This window comes from Schistocerca serialis, chromosome 5 (genome assembly GCF_023864345.2).
Source record: "Schistocerca serialis cubense isolate TAMUIC-IGC-003099 chromosome 5, iqSchSeri2.2, whole genome shotgun sequence".
In the NCBI taxonomy this organism is placed as follows: Eukaryota; Metazoa; Arthropoda; class Insecta; order Orthoptera; family Acrididae; genus Schistocerca; species Schistocerca serialis.
In genome coordinates, this window is record NC_064642.1 from 771,640,027 (window position 1) to 771,655,143 (window position 15,117).

Consider the following 15,117-nt stretch of genomic DNA (forward strand, 5'->3'; position numbering starts at 1 on the left):
ATGACGTGGCATTTGGGTACCTTAATTAGTCATTGTTACTGCAGCCAGCTGCTCCCCCTTCTTTGAATCTTTCCTCTCTTTAATTCGTACTGTGGTCAGTCCTGCAGAAGCGATATGCCACCACCTGTCCATGTTACCGTTGTCTGAGTTACTTCAATGGCGATTTCCTCGAGATTTCAAATAAATATCGCCGAGTGACGAGGCATTTGGCTACCTTAAGAGAGTCATAGTTACTGCTGCCAGCTGCGCGACGTACTTTGCATCTTTCCACTCTTTAATTATTACTGTGGTCAGTCCTGCAGGAGCAATATGCCATTACATGTAACCCTTAACGTTGTCTGAGCTACCTTAACGAAGATATCCTCGAGTTCTCAAAAAAAATTTCAAATCGTGACGAGGCATTTGGCTACCTTAAGAGAGTAATAGTACCCCTGCCTGCTGCTCCCACTTTTCTAAGCGTTTCTATCATTCTTGCTATGGCCTGTCCTACAGAACCGATGTGCCCCTATATGTCCACGTTAACGTCGTCACTGTTACTCCCACTACGAGCCTCTCGAGTTAGCAAATGTACCTCGCCCGTTGACGAGGCATTTGGCTACCTTAAGGGAGTCATTGTTACTGCAGCCAGCTGCTCCCCCTTCTTTGAATCTTTCCTCTCTTTAATTCGTACTGTGGTCAGTCCTGCAGAAGCGATATGCCACCACCTGTCCATGTTACCGTTGTCTGAGTTACTTCAATGACGATTTCCTCGAGATTTCAAATAAATATCGCCGAGTGACGAGGCATTTGGCTACCTTAAGAGAGTCATAGTTACTGCTGCCAGCTGCGCGACGTACTTTGCATCTTTCCACTCTTTAATTATTACTGTGGTCAGTCCTGCAGGAGCAATATGCCATTACATGTAACCCTTAACGTTGTCTGAGCTACCTTAACGAAGATATCCTCGAGTTCTCAAAAAAAAATTCACATGGTGACGAGGCATTTGGCTACCTTAAGAGAGTCATAGTACCCCTGCCTGCTGCTCCCACTTTTCTAAGCGTTTCTATCATTCTTGCTATGCCCTGTCCTACGGAACCGATGTGCCACTATATGTCCACGTTAACGTCGTCACTGTTACTCCCACTACGAGTCTCTCGGGTTAGCAAATGTACCTCGCCGGATGACGAGGCATTTGGGTACCTTAAGGGAGTCATTGTTACTGCAGCCAGCTGCTCCCCCTTCTTTGAATCTTTCCTCTCTTTAATTCGTACTGTGGTCAGTCCTGCAGAAGCGATATGCCACCACCTGTCCATGTTACCGTTGTCTGAGTTACTTCAATGACGATTTCCTCGAGATTTCAAATAAATATCGCCGAGTGACGAGGCATTTGGCTACCTTAAGAGAGTCATAGTTACTGCTGCCAGCTGCGCGACGTACTTTGCATCTTTCCACTCTTTAATTATTACTGAGGTCAGTCCTGCAGGAGCAATATGCCATTACATGTAACCCTTAACGTTGTCTGAGCTACCTTAACGAAGATATCCTCGAGTTCTCAAAAAAAATTTCAAATGGTGACGAGGCATTTGGCTACCTTAAGAGAGTCATAGTACCCCTGCCTGCTGCTCCCACTTTTCTAAGCGTTTCTATCATTCTTGCTATGGCCTGTCCTACAGAACCGATGTGCCACTATATGTCCACGTTAACGTCGTCACTGTTACTCCCACTACGAGTCTCTCGAGTTAGCAACCGTACCTCGCCGGATGACGAGGCATTTGGGTACCTTAAGAGAGTCGTAGTAACTGCTGCCAGCTGCTCGACGTACTTTGCATGTTTCCACTCTTTAATTATTACTGTGGTCAGTCCTGCCGGAGCAATATGCCATTACATGTAAACGTTAACGTTGTCTGAGCTACCTTAACGAAGATATCCTCGAGTTTTCAAAAAACATTTCAGATGGTGACGAGGCATTTGGCTACCTTAAGAGAGTCATAGTACCCCTGCCTGCTGCTCCCACTTTTCTAAGCGTTTCTATCATTCTTGCTATGGCCTGTCCTACGGAACCGATGTGCCCCTATATGTCCACGTTAACGTCGTCACTGTTACTCCCACTACGAGCCTCTCGAGTTAGCAAATGTACCTCGCCCGTTGACGAGGCATTTGGCTACCTTAAGGGAGTCATTGTTACTGCAGCCAGCTGCTCCCCCTTCTTTGAATCTTTCCTCTCTTTAATTCGTACTGTGGTCAGTCCTGCAGAAGCGATATGCCACCACCTGTCCATGTTACCGTTGTCTGAGTTACTTCAATGACGATTTCCTCGAGATTTCAAATAAATATCGCCGAGTGACGAGTCATTTGGCTACCTTAAGAGAGTCATAGTTACTGCTGCCAGCTGCGCGACGTACTTTGCATCTTTCCACTCTTTAATTATTACTGTAGTCAGTCCTGCAGGAGCAATATGCCATTACATGTAACCCTTAACGTTGTCTGAGCTACCTTAACGAAGATATCCTCGAGTTCTCAAAAAAAAATTCACATGGTGACGAGGCATTTGGCTACCTTAAGAGAGTCATAGTACCCCTGCCTGCTGCTCCCACTTTTCTAAGCGTTTCTATCATTCTTGCTATGCCCTGTCCTACGGAACCGATGTGCCACTATATGTCCACGTTAACGTCGTCACTGTTACTCCCACTACGAGTCTCTCGAGTTAGCAAATGTACCTCGCCGGATGACGAGGCATTTGGGTACCTTAAGGGAGTCATTGTTACTGCAGCCAGCTGCTCCCCCTTCTTTGAATCTTTCCTCTCTTTAATTCGTACTGTGGTCAGTCCTGCAGAAGCGATATGCCACCACCTGTCCATGTTACCGTTGTCTGAGTTACTTCAATGACGATTTCCTCGAGATTTCAAATAAATATCGCCGAGTGACGAGGCATTTGGCTACCTTAAGAGAGTCATAGTTACTGCTGCCAGCTGCGCGACGTACTTTGCATCTTTCCACTCTTTAATTATTACTGTGGTCAGTCCTGCAGGAGCAATATGCCATTACATGTAACCCTTAACGTTGTCTGAGCTACCTTAACGAAGATATCCTCGAGTTCTCAAAAAAAATTTCACATGGTTACGAGGCATTTGGCTACCTTAAGAGAGTCATAGTACCCCTGCCTGCTGCTCCCACTTTTCTAAGCGTTTCTATCATTCTTGCTATGGCCTGTCCTACGGAACCGATGTGCCACTATATGTCCACGTTAACGTCGTCACTGTTACTCCCACTACGAGTCTCTCGAGTTAGCAAATGTACCTCGCCGGATGACGAGGCATTTGGGTACCTTAAAAGAGTCGTAGTAACTGCTGCCAGCTGCTCGACGTACTTTGCATCTTTCCACTCTTTAATTATTACTGTGGTCAGTCCTGCCGGAGCAATATGCCATTACATGTAAACGTTAACGTTGTCTGAGCTACCTTAACGAAGATATCCTCGAGTTTTCAAAAAACATTTCACATGGTGACGAGGCATTTGGCTACCTTAAGAGAGTCATAGTACCCCTGCCTGCTGCTCCCACTTTTCTAAGCGTTTCTATCATTCTTGCTATGGCCTGTCCTACGGAACCGATGTGCCACTATATGTCCACGTTAACGTCGTCACTGTTACTACCACAACGAGTCTCTCGAGTTAGCAAATGAACCTCGCCGGATGACGAGGCATTTGGGTACCTTAAGGGAGTCATAGTTACTGCAGCTAGCTGCTCCCCCTTCTTTGAATCTGTCCTCTCTTTAATTTGTACTGTGGTCAGTCCTGCAGAAGCGATACGCCACCACCTGTCCATGTTACCGTTGTCTGAGTTACTTCAACGACGATTTCCTCGAGTTTTCAAATTAATTTCGCCGAGTGACGAGGCATTTGGCTACCTTAAGAGAGTCATAGTTACTGCTGCCAGCTGCGCGACGTACTTTGCATCTTTCCAGTCTTTAATTTTTACTGTTGTCATTCCTGCTGGAGCAATATGCCATTACATGTAACCCTTAACGTTGTCTGTGCTACCTTAACGAAGATATCCTCGAGCTCTCAAAAAAAATTTCACATGGTGACGAGGCATTTGGCTACCTTAAGAGAGTCATAGTACCCCTGCCTGCTGCTCCCACTTTTCTAAGCGTTTCTATCATTCTTGCTATGGCCTGTCCTACGGAACCGATGTGCCACTATATGTCCACGTTAACGTCGTCACTGTTACTCCCACTACGAGTCTCTCGAGTTAGCAAATGTACCTCGCCGGATGACGAGGTATTTGGGTACCTTAAGGGAGTCATACTTACTGCAGCCAGCTGCTCCCCCTTCTCTGAATCTGTCCTCTCTTTAATTTGTACTGTGGTCAGTCCTGCAGAAGCGATATGCCACCACCTGTCTATGTTACCGTTGTCTGAGTTACTTCAATGACGATTACCTCGAGTTTTAAAATAAATATCGCCGAGTGAATATGCATTTGGCTACCATAAGAGAGTAATAGTTACTGCTGCCAGCTGCTCGACGTACTTTGCATCTTTCCACTCTTTAATTATTACTGTGGTCAGTCCTGCCGGAGCAATATGCCATTACATGTAAACCTTAACGTTGTCTGAGCTAGCTTAACGAAGATATCCTCGAGTTTTCAAAAAACATTTCACATGGTGACGAGGCATTTGGCTACCTTAAGAGAGTCATAGTACCCCTGCCTGCTGCTCCCACTTTTCTAAGCGTTTCTATCATTCTTGCTATGGCCTGTCCTACGGAACCGATGTGCCACTATATGTCCACGTTAACGTCGTCACTGTTACTCCCACTACGAGTCTCTCGAGTTAGCAAATGTACCTCGCCGGATGACGAGGCATTTGGCTACCTTAAGGGAGTCGTTGTTACTGCTGCCAGCTGCTCCCCCTTCTTTGAATCTTTCCTCTCTTTAATTCGTACTGTGGTCAGTCCTGCAGAAGCGATATGCCACCACCTGTCCATGTTACCGTTGTCTGAGTTACTTCAATGACGATTTCCTCGAGATTTCAAATAAATATCGCCGAGTGACGAGGCATTTGGCTACCTTAAGAGAGTCATAGTTACTGCTGCCAGCTGCGCGACGTACTTTGCATCTTTCCACTCTTCAATTATTACTGTGGTCAGTCCTGCAGGAGCAATATGCCATTACATGTAACCCTTAACGTTGTCTGAGCTACCTTAACGAAGATATCCTCGAGTTCTCAAAAAAAATTTCACATGGTGACGAGGCATTTGGCTACCTTAAGAGAGTCATAGTACCCCTGCCTGCTGCTCCCACTTTTCTAAGCGTTTCTATCATTCTTGCTATGGCCTGTCCTACGGAACCGATGTGCCACTATATGTCCACGTTAACGTCGTCACAGTTACTCCCACTACGAGTCTCTCGAGTTAGCAAATGTACCTCGCCGGATGACGAGGCATTTGGGTACCTTAAGGGAGTCATTGTTACTGCAGCCAGCTGCTCCCCCTTCTTTGAATCTTTCCTCTCTTTAATTCGTACTGTGGTCAGTCCTGCAGAAGCGATATGCTACCACCTGTCCATGTTACCGTTGTCTGAGTTACTTCAATGACGATTTCCTCGAGATTTCAAATAAATATCGCCGAGTGACGAGGCATTTGGCTACCTTATGAGAGTCATAGTTACTGCTGCCAGCTGCACGACGTACTTTGCATCTTTCCACTCTTTAATTATTACTGTGGTCAGTCCTGCAGGAGCAATATGCCATTACATGTAACCCTTAACGTTGTCTGAGCTACCTTAACGAAGATATCCTCGAGTTCTCAAAAAAAAATTTCACATGGTGACGAGGCATTTGGCTACCTTAAGAGAGTCATAGTACCCCTTGCCTGCTGCTCCCACTTTTCTAAGCGTTTCTATCAATCTTGCTATGGCCTGTCCTACGGAACCGATGTGTCACTATATGTCCACGATAACGTCGTCACTGTTACTCCCACTACGAGTCTCTCGAGTTAGCAAATGTACCTCGCCGGATGACGAGGCATTTGGGTACCTTAAGGGAGTCATACTTACTGCAGCCAGCTGCTCCCCCTTCTCTGAATCTGTCCTCTCTTTAATTTGTACTGTGGTCAGTCCTGCAGAAGCTATATGCCACCACCTGTCTATGTTACCGTTGTCTGAGTTACTTCAATGACGATTTCCTCGAGTTTTAAAATAAATATCGCCGAGTGAATATGCATTTGGCTACCATAAGAGAGTAATAGTTACTGCTGCCAGCTGCTCGACGTACTTTGCATCTTTCCACTCTTTAATTATTACTGTGGTCAGTCCCGCCGGAGCAATATGCCATTACATGTAAACCTTAACGTTGTCTGAGCTAGCTTAACGAAGATATCCTCGAGTTTTCAAAAAACATTTCTCATGGTGACGAGGCATTTGGCTACCTTAAGAGAGTCATAGTACCCCTGCCTGCTGCTCCCACTTTTCTAAGCGTTTCTATCATTCTTGCTATGGCCTGTCCTACGGAACCGATGTGCCACTATATGCCCACGTTAACGTCGTCACTGTTACTCCCACTACGAGTCTCTCGAGTTAGCAAATGTACCTCGCCGGATGACGAGGCATTTGGGTACCTTAAGAGAGTCGTAGTAACTGCTGCCAGCTGCTCGACGTACTTTGCATCTTTCCACTCTTTAATTATTACTGTGGTCAGTCCTGCCGGAGCAATATGCCATTACATGTAAACGTTAACGTTGTCTGAGCTACCTTAACGAAGATATCCTCGAGTTTTCAAAAAACATTTCACATGGTGACGAGGCATTTGGCTACCTTAAGAGAGTCATAGTACCCCTGCCTGCTGCTCCCACTCTTCTAAGCGTTTCTATCATTCTTGCTATGGCCTGTCCTACGGAACCGATGTGCCACTATATGTCCACGTTAACGTCGTCACTGTTACTCCCACTACGAGTCTCTCGAGTTAGCAAATGTACCTCGCCGGATGACGAGGTATTTGGGTACCTTAAGGGAGTCATACTTACTGCAGCCAGCTGCTCCCCCTTCTCTGAATCTGTCCTCTCTTTAATTTGTACTGTGGTCAGTCCTGCAGAAGCGATATGCCACCACCTGTCTATGTTACCGTTGTCTGAGTTACTTCAATGACGATTACCTCGAGTTTTAAAATAAATATCGCCGAGTGAATATGCATTTGGCTACCATAAGAGAGTAATAGTTACTGCTGCCAGCTGCTCGACGTACTTTGCATCTTTCCACTCTTTAATTATTACTGTGGTCAGTCCCGCCGGAGCAATATGCCATTACATGTAAACCTTAACGTTGTCTGAGCTAGCTTAACGAAGATATCCTCGAGTTTTCAAAAAACATTTCACATGGTGACGAGGCATTTGGCTACCTTAAGAGAGTCATAGTACCCCTGCCTGCTGCTCCCACTTTTCTAAGCGTTTCTATCATTCTTGCTATGGCCTGTCCTACGGAACCGATGTGCCACTATATGTCCACGTTAACGTCGTCACTGTTACTCCCACTACGAGTCTCTCGAGTTAGCAAATGTACCTCGCCGGATGACGAGGCATTTGGCTACCTTAAGGGAGTCGTTGTTACTGCAGCCAGCTGCTCCCCCTTCTTTGAATCTTTCCTCTCTTTAATTCGTACTGTGGTCAGTCCTGCAGAAGCGATATGCCACCACCTGTCCATGTTACCGTTGTCTGAGTTACTTCAATGACGATTTCCTCGAGATTTCAAATAAATATCGCCGAGTGACGAGGCATTTGGCTACCTTAAGAGAGTCATAGTTACTGCTGCCAGCTGCGCGACGTACTTTGCATCTTTCCACTCTTCAATTATTACTGTGGACAGTCCTGCAGGAGCAATATGCCATTACATGTAACCCTTAACGTTGTCTGAGCTACCTTAACGAAGATATCCTCGAGTTCTCAAAAAAAATTTCACATGGTGACGAGGCATTTGGCTACCTTAAGAGAGTCATAGTACCCCTGCCTGCTGCTCCCACTTTTCTAAGCGTTTCTATCATTCTTGCTATGGCCTGTCCTACGGAACCGATGTGCCACTATATGTCCACGTTAACGTCGTCACTGTTACTCCCACTACGAGCCTCTCGAGTTAGCAAATGTACCTCGCCGGATGACGAGGCATTTGGGTACCTTAAGGGAGTCATTGTTACTGCAGCCAGCTGCTCCCCCTTCTTTGAATCTTTCCTCTCTTTAATTCGTACTGTGGTCAGTCCTGCAGAAGCGATATGCTACCACCTGTCCATGTTACCGTTGTCTGAGTTACTTCAACGACGATTTCCTCGAGTTTTCAAATTAATTTCGCCGAGTGACGAGGCATTTGGCTACCTTAAGAGAGTCATAGTTACTGCTGCCAGCTGCGCGACGTACTTTGCATCTTTCCAGTCTTTAATTTTTACTGTGGTCATTCCTGCTGGAGCAATATGCCATTACATGTAACCCTTAACGTTGTCTGAGCTACCTTAACGAAGATATCCTCGAGTTCTCAAGAAAAATTTCACATGGTGACGAGGCATTTGGCTACCTTAAGAGAGTCATAGTACCCCTGCCTGCTGCTCCCACTTTTCTAAGCGTTTCTATCATTCTTGCTATGGCCTGTCCTACGGAACCGATGTGCCACTATATGTCCACGTTAACGTCGTCACTGTTACTCCCACTACGAGTCTCTCGAGTTAGCAAATGTACCTCGCCGGATGACGAGGCATTTGGGTACCTTAAGGGAGTCATTGTTACTGCAGCCAGCTGCTCCCCCTTCTTTGAATCTTTCCTCTCTTTAATTCGTACTGTGGTCAGTCCTGCAGAAGCGATATGCCACCACCTGTCCATGTTACCGTTGTCTGAGTTACTTCAATGACGATTTCCTCGAGATTTCAAATAAATATCGCCGAGTGACGAGGCATTTGGCTACCTTAAGAGAGTCATAGTTACTGCTGCCAGCTGCGCGACGTACTTTGCATCTTTCCACTCTTTAATTATTACTGTGGTCAGTCCTGCAGGAGCAATATGCCATTACATGTAACCCTTAACGTTGTCTGAGCTAGCTTAACGAAGATATCCTCGAGTTTTCAAAAAACATTTCACATGGTGACGAGGCATTTGGCTACCTTAAGAGAGTCATAGTACCCCTGCCTGCTGCTCCCACTTTTCTAAGCGTTTCTAACATTCTTGCTATGGCCTGTCCTACGGAACCGATGTGCCACTATATGTCCACGTTAACGTCGTCACTGTTACTCCCACTACGAGTCTCTCGAGTTAGCAAATGTACCTCGCCGGATGACGAGGCATTTGGGTACCTTAAGGGAGTCATTGTTACTGCAGCCAGCTGCTCCCCCTTCTTTGAATCTTTCCTCTCTTTAATTCGTACTGTGGTCAGTCCTGCAGAAGCGATATGCTACCACCTGTCCATGTTACCATTGTCTGAGTTACTTCAATGACGATTTCCTCGAGATTTCAAATAAATATCGCCGAGTGACGAGGCATTTGGCTACCTTAAGAGAGTCATAGTTACTGCTGCCAGCTGCGCGACGTACTTTGCATCTTTCCACTCTTCAATTAATACTGTGGTCAGTCCTGCAGGAGCAATATGCCATTACATGTAACCCTTAACGTTGTCTGAGCTACCTTAACGAAGATATCCTCGAGTTCTCAAAAAAAATTTCACATGGTGACGAGGCATTTGGCTACCTTAAGAGAGTCATAGTACCCCTGCCTGCTGCTCCCACTTTTCTAAGCGTTTCTATCATTCTTGCTATGGCCTGTCCTACGGAACCGATGTGCCACTATATGTCCACGATAACGTCGTCACTGTTACTCCCACTACGAGTCTCTCGAGTTAGCAAATGTACCTCGCCGGATGACGAGGCATTTGGGTACCTTAAGGGAGTCATACTTACTGCAGCCAGCTGCTCCCCCTTCTCTGAATCTGTCCTCTCTTTAATTTGTACTGTGGTCAGTCCTGCAGAAGCTATATGCCACCACCTGTCTATGTTACCGTTGTCTGAGTTACTTCAATGACGATTTCCTCGAGTTTTAAAATAAATATCGCCGAGTGAATATGCATTTGGCTACCATAAGAGAGTAATAGTTACTGCTGCCAGCTGCTCGACGTACTTTGCATCTTTCCACTCTTTAATTATTAGTGTGGTCAGTCCCGCCGGAGCAATATGCCATTACATGTAAACCTTAACGTTGTCTGAGCTAGCTTAACGAAGATATCCTCGAGTTTTCAAAAAACATTTCTCATGGTGACGAGGCATTTGGCTACCTTAAGAGAGTCATAGTACCCCTGCCTGCTGCTCCCACTTTTCTAAGCGTTTCTATCATTCTTGCTATGACCTGTCCTACGGAACCGATGTGCCACTATATGTCCACGTTAACGTCGTCACTCTTACTCCCACTACGAGTCTCTCGAGTTAGCAAATGTACCTCGCCGGATGACGAGGCATTTGGCTACCTTAAGGGAGTCGTTGTTACTGCTGCCAGCTGCTCCCCCTTCTTTGAATCTTTCCTCTCTTTAATTCGTACTGTGGTCAGTCCTGCAGAAGCGATATGCCACCACCTGTCCATGTTACCATTGTCTGAGTTACTTCAATGACGATTTCCTCGAGATTTCAAATAAATATCGCCGAGTGACGAGGCATTTGGCTACCTTAAGAGAGTCATAGTTACTGCTGCCAGCTGCGCGACGTACTTTGCATCTTTCCACTCTTCAATTATTACTGTGGTCAGTCCTGCAGGAGCAATATGCCATTACATGTAACCCTTAACGTTGTCTGAGCTACCTTAACGAAGATATCCTCGAGTTCTCAAAAAAAATTTCACATGGTGACGAGGCATTTGGCTACCTTAAGATAGTCATAGTACCCCTGCCTGCTGCTCCCACTTTTCTAAGCGTTTCTATCATTCTTGCTATGGCCTGTCCTACGGAACCGATGTGCCACTATATGTCCACGTTAACGTCGTCACTGTTACTCCCACTACGAGTCTCTCGAGTTAGCAAATGTACCTCGCCGGATGACGAGGCATTTGGGTACCTTAAGGGAGTCATTGTTACTGCAGCCAGCTGCTCCCCCTTCTTTGAATCTTTCCTCTCTTTAATTCGTACTGTGGTCAGTCCTGCAGAAGCGATATGCTACCACCTGTCCATGTTACCGTTGTCTGAGTTACTTCAATGACGATTTCCTCGAGATTTCAAATAAATATCGCCGAGTGACGAGGCATTTGGCTACCTTAAGAGAGTCACAGTTACTGCTGCCAGCTGCACGACGTACTTTGCATCTTTCCACTCTTTAATTATTACTGTGGTCAGTCCTGCAGGAGCAATATGCCATTACATGTAACCCTTAACGTTGTCTGAGCTACCTTAACGAAGATATCCTCGAGTTCTCAAAAAAAAATTTCACATGGTGACGAGGCATTTGGCTACCTTAAGAGAGTCATAGTACCCCTTGCCTGCTGCTCCCACTTTTCTAAGCGTTTCTATCAATCTTGCTATGGCCTGTCCTACGGAACCGATGTGCCACTATATGTCCACGATAACGTCGTCACTGTTACTCCCACTACGAGTCTCTCGAGTTAGCAAATGTACCTCGCCGGATGACGAGGCATTTGGGTACCTTAAGGGAGTCATACTTACTGCAGCCAGCTGCTCCCCCTTCTCTGAATCTGTCCTCTCTTTAATTTGTACTGTGGTCAGTCCTGCAGAAGCTATATGCCACCACCTGTCTATGTTACCGTTGTCTGAGTTACTTCAATGACGATTTCCTCGAGTTTTAAAATAAATATCGCCGAGTGAATATGCATTTGGCTACCATAAGAGAGTAATAGTTACTGCTGCCAGCTGCTCGACGTACTTTGCATCTTTCCACTCTTTAATTATTACTGTGGTCAGTCCCGCCGGAGCAATATGCCATTACATGTAAACCTTAACGTTGTCTGAGCTAGCTTAACGAAGATATCCTCGAGTTTTCAAAAAACATTTCTCATGGTGACGAGGCATTTGGCTACCTTAAGAGAGTCATAGTACCCCTGCCTGCTGCTCCCACTTTTCTAAGCGTTTCTATCTTTCTTGCTATGGCCTGTCCTACGGAACCGATGTGCCACTATATGTCCACGTTAACGTCGTCACTGTTACTCCCACTACGAGTCTCTCGAGTTAGCAAATGTACCTCGCCGGATGACGAGGCATTTGGCTACCTTAAGGGAGTCGTTGTTACTGCAGCCAGCTGCTCCCCCTTCTTTGAATCTTTCCTCTCTTTATTTCGTACTGTGGTCAGTCCTGCAGAAGCGATATGCCACCACCTGTCCATGTTACCGTTGTCTGAGTTACTTCAATGACGATTTCCTCGAGATTTCAAATAAATATCGCCGAGTGACGAGGCATTTGGCTACCTTAAGAGAGTCATAGTTACTGCTGCCAGCTGCGCGACGTACTTTGCATCTTTCCACTCTTCAATTATTACTGTGGTCAGTCCTGCAGGAGCAATATGCCATTACATGTAACCCTTAACGTTGTCTGAGCTACCTTAACGAAGATATCCTCGAGTTCTCAAAAAAAATTTCACATGGTGACGAGGCATTTGGCTACCTTAAGAGAGTCATAGTACCCCTGCCTGCTGCTCCCACTTTTCTAAGCGTTTCTATCATTCTTGCTATGGCCTGTCCTACGGAACCGATGTGCCACTATATGTCCACGTTAACGTCGTCACTGTTACTCCCACTACGAGCCTCTCGAGTTAGCAAATGTACCTCGCCGGATGACGAGGCATTTGGGTACCTTAAGGGAGTCATTGTTACTGCAGCCAGCTGCTCCCCCTTCTTTGAATCTTTCCTCTCTTTAATTCGTACTGTGGTCAGTCCTGCAGAAGCGATATGCTACCACCTGTCCATGTTACCGTTGTCTGAGTTACTTCAACGACGATTTCCTCGAGTTTTCAAATTAATTTCGCCGAGTGACGAGGCATTTGGCTACCTTAAGAGAGTCATAGTTACTGCTGCCAGCTGCGCGACGTACTTTGCATCTTTCCAGTCTTTAATTTTTACTGTGGTCATTCCTGCTGGAGCAATATGCCATTACATGTAACCCTTAACGTTGTCTGAGCTACCTTAACGAAGATATCCTCGAGTTCTCAAGAAAAATTTCACATGGTGACGAGGCATTTGGCTACCTTAAGAGAGTCATAGTACCCCTGCCTGCTGCTCCCACTTTTCTAAGCGTTTCTATCATTCTTGCTATGGCCTGTCCTACGGAACCGATGTGCCACTATATGTCCACGTTAACGTCGTCACTGTTACTCCCACTACGAGCCTCTCGAGTTAGCAAATGTACCTCGCCGGATGACGAGGCATTTGGGTACCTTAAGGGAGTCATTGTTACTGCAGCCAGCTGCTCCCCCTTCTTTGAATCTTTCCTCTCTTTAATTCGTACTGTGGTCAGTCCTGCAGAAGCGATATGCTACCACCTGTCCATGTTACCGTTGTCTGAGTTACTTCAACGACGATTTCCTCGAGTTTTCAAATTAATTTCGCCGAGTGACGAGGCATTTGGCTACCTTAAGAGAGTCATAGTTACTGCTGCCAGCTGCGCGACGTACTTTGCATCTTTCCAGTCTTTAATTTTTACTGTGGTCATTCCTGCTGGAGCAATATGCCATTACATGTAACCCTTAACGTTGTCTGAGCTACCTTAACGAAGATATCCTCGAGTTCTCAAGAAAAATTTCACATGGTGACGAGGCATTTGGCTACCTTAAGAGAGTCATAGTACCCCTGCCTGCTGCTCCCACTTTTCTAAGCGTTTCTATCATTCTTGCTATGGCCTGTCCTACGGAACCGATGTGCCACTATATGTCCACGTTAACGTCGTCACTGTTACTCCCACTACGAGTCTCTCGAGTTAGCAAATGTACCTCGCCGGATGACGAGGCATTTGGGTACCTTAAGGGAGTCATTGTTACTGCAGCCAGCTGCTCCCCCTTCTTTGAATCTTTCCTCTCTTTAATTCGTACTGTGGTCAGTCCTGCAGAAGCGATATGCCACCACCTGTCCATGTTACCGTTGTCTGAGTTACTTCAATGACGATTTCCTCGAGATTTCAAATAAATATCGCCGAGTGACGAGGCATTTGGCTACCTTAAGAGAGTCATAGTTACTGCTGCCAGCTGCGCGACGTACTTTGCATCTTTCCACTCTTTAATTATTACTGTGGTCAGTCCTGCAGGAGCAATATGCCATTACATGTAACCCTTAACGTTGTCTGAGCTAGCTTAACGAAGATATCCTCGAGTTTTCAAAAAACATTTCACATGGTGACGAGGCATTTGGCTACCTTAAGAGAGTCATAGTACCCCTGCCTGCTGCTCCCACTTTTCTAAGCGTTTCTAACATTCTTGCTATGGCCTGTCCTACGGAACCGATGTGCCACTATATGTCCACGTTAACGTCGTCACTGTTACTCCCACTACGAGTCTCTCGAGTTAGCAAATGTACCTCGCCGGATGACGAGGCATTTGGGTACCTTAAGGGAGTCATTGTTACTGCAGCCAGCTGCTCCCCCTTCTTTGAATCTTTCCTCTCTTTAATTCGTACTGTGGTCAGTCCTGCAGAAGCGATATGCTACCACCTGTCCATGTTACCATTGTCTGAGTTACTTCAATGACGATTTCCTCGAGATTTCAAATAAATATCGCCGAGTGACGAGGCATTTGGCTACCTTAAGAAAGTCATAGTTACTGCTGCCAGCTGCGCGACGTACTTTGCATCTTTCCACTCTTCAATTAATACTGTGGTCAGTCCTGCAGGAGCAATATGCCATTACATGTAACCCTTAACGTTGTCTGAGCTACCTTAACGAAGATATCCTCGAGTTCTCAAAAAAAATTTCACATGGTGACGAGGCATTTGGCTACCTTAAGAGAGTCATAGTACCCCTGCCTGCTGCTCCCACTTTTCTAAGCGTTTCTATCATTCTTGCTATGGCCTGTCCTACGGAACCGATGTGCCACTATATGTCCACGATAACGTCGTCACTGTTACTCCCACTACGAGTCTCTCGAGTTAGCAAATGTACCTCGCCGGATGACGAGGCATTTGGGTACCTTAAGGGAGTCATACTTA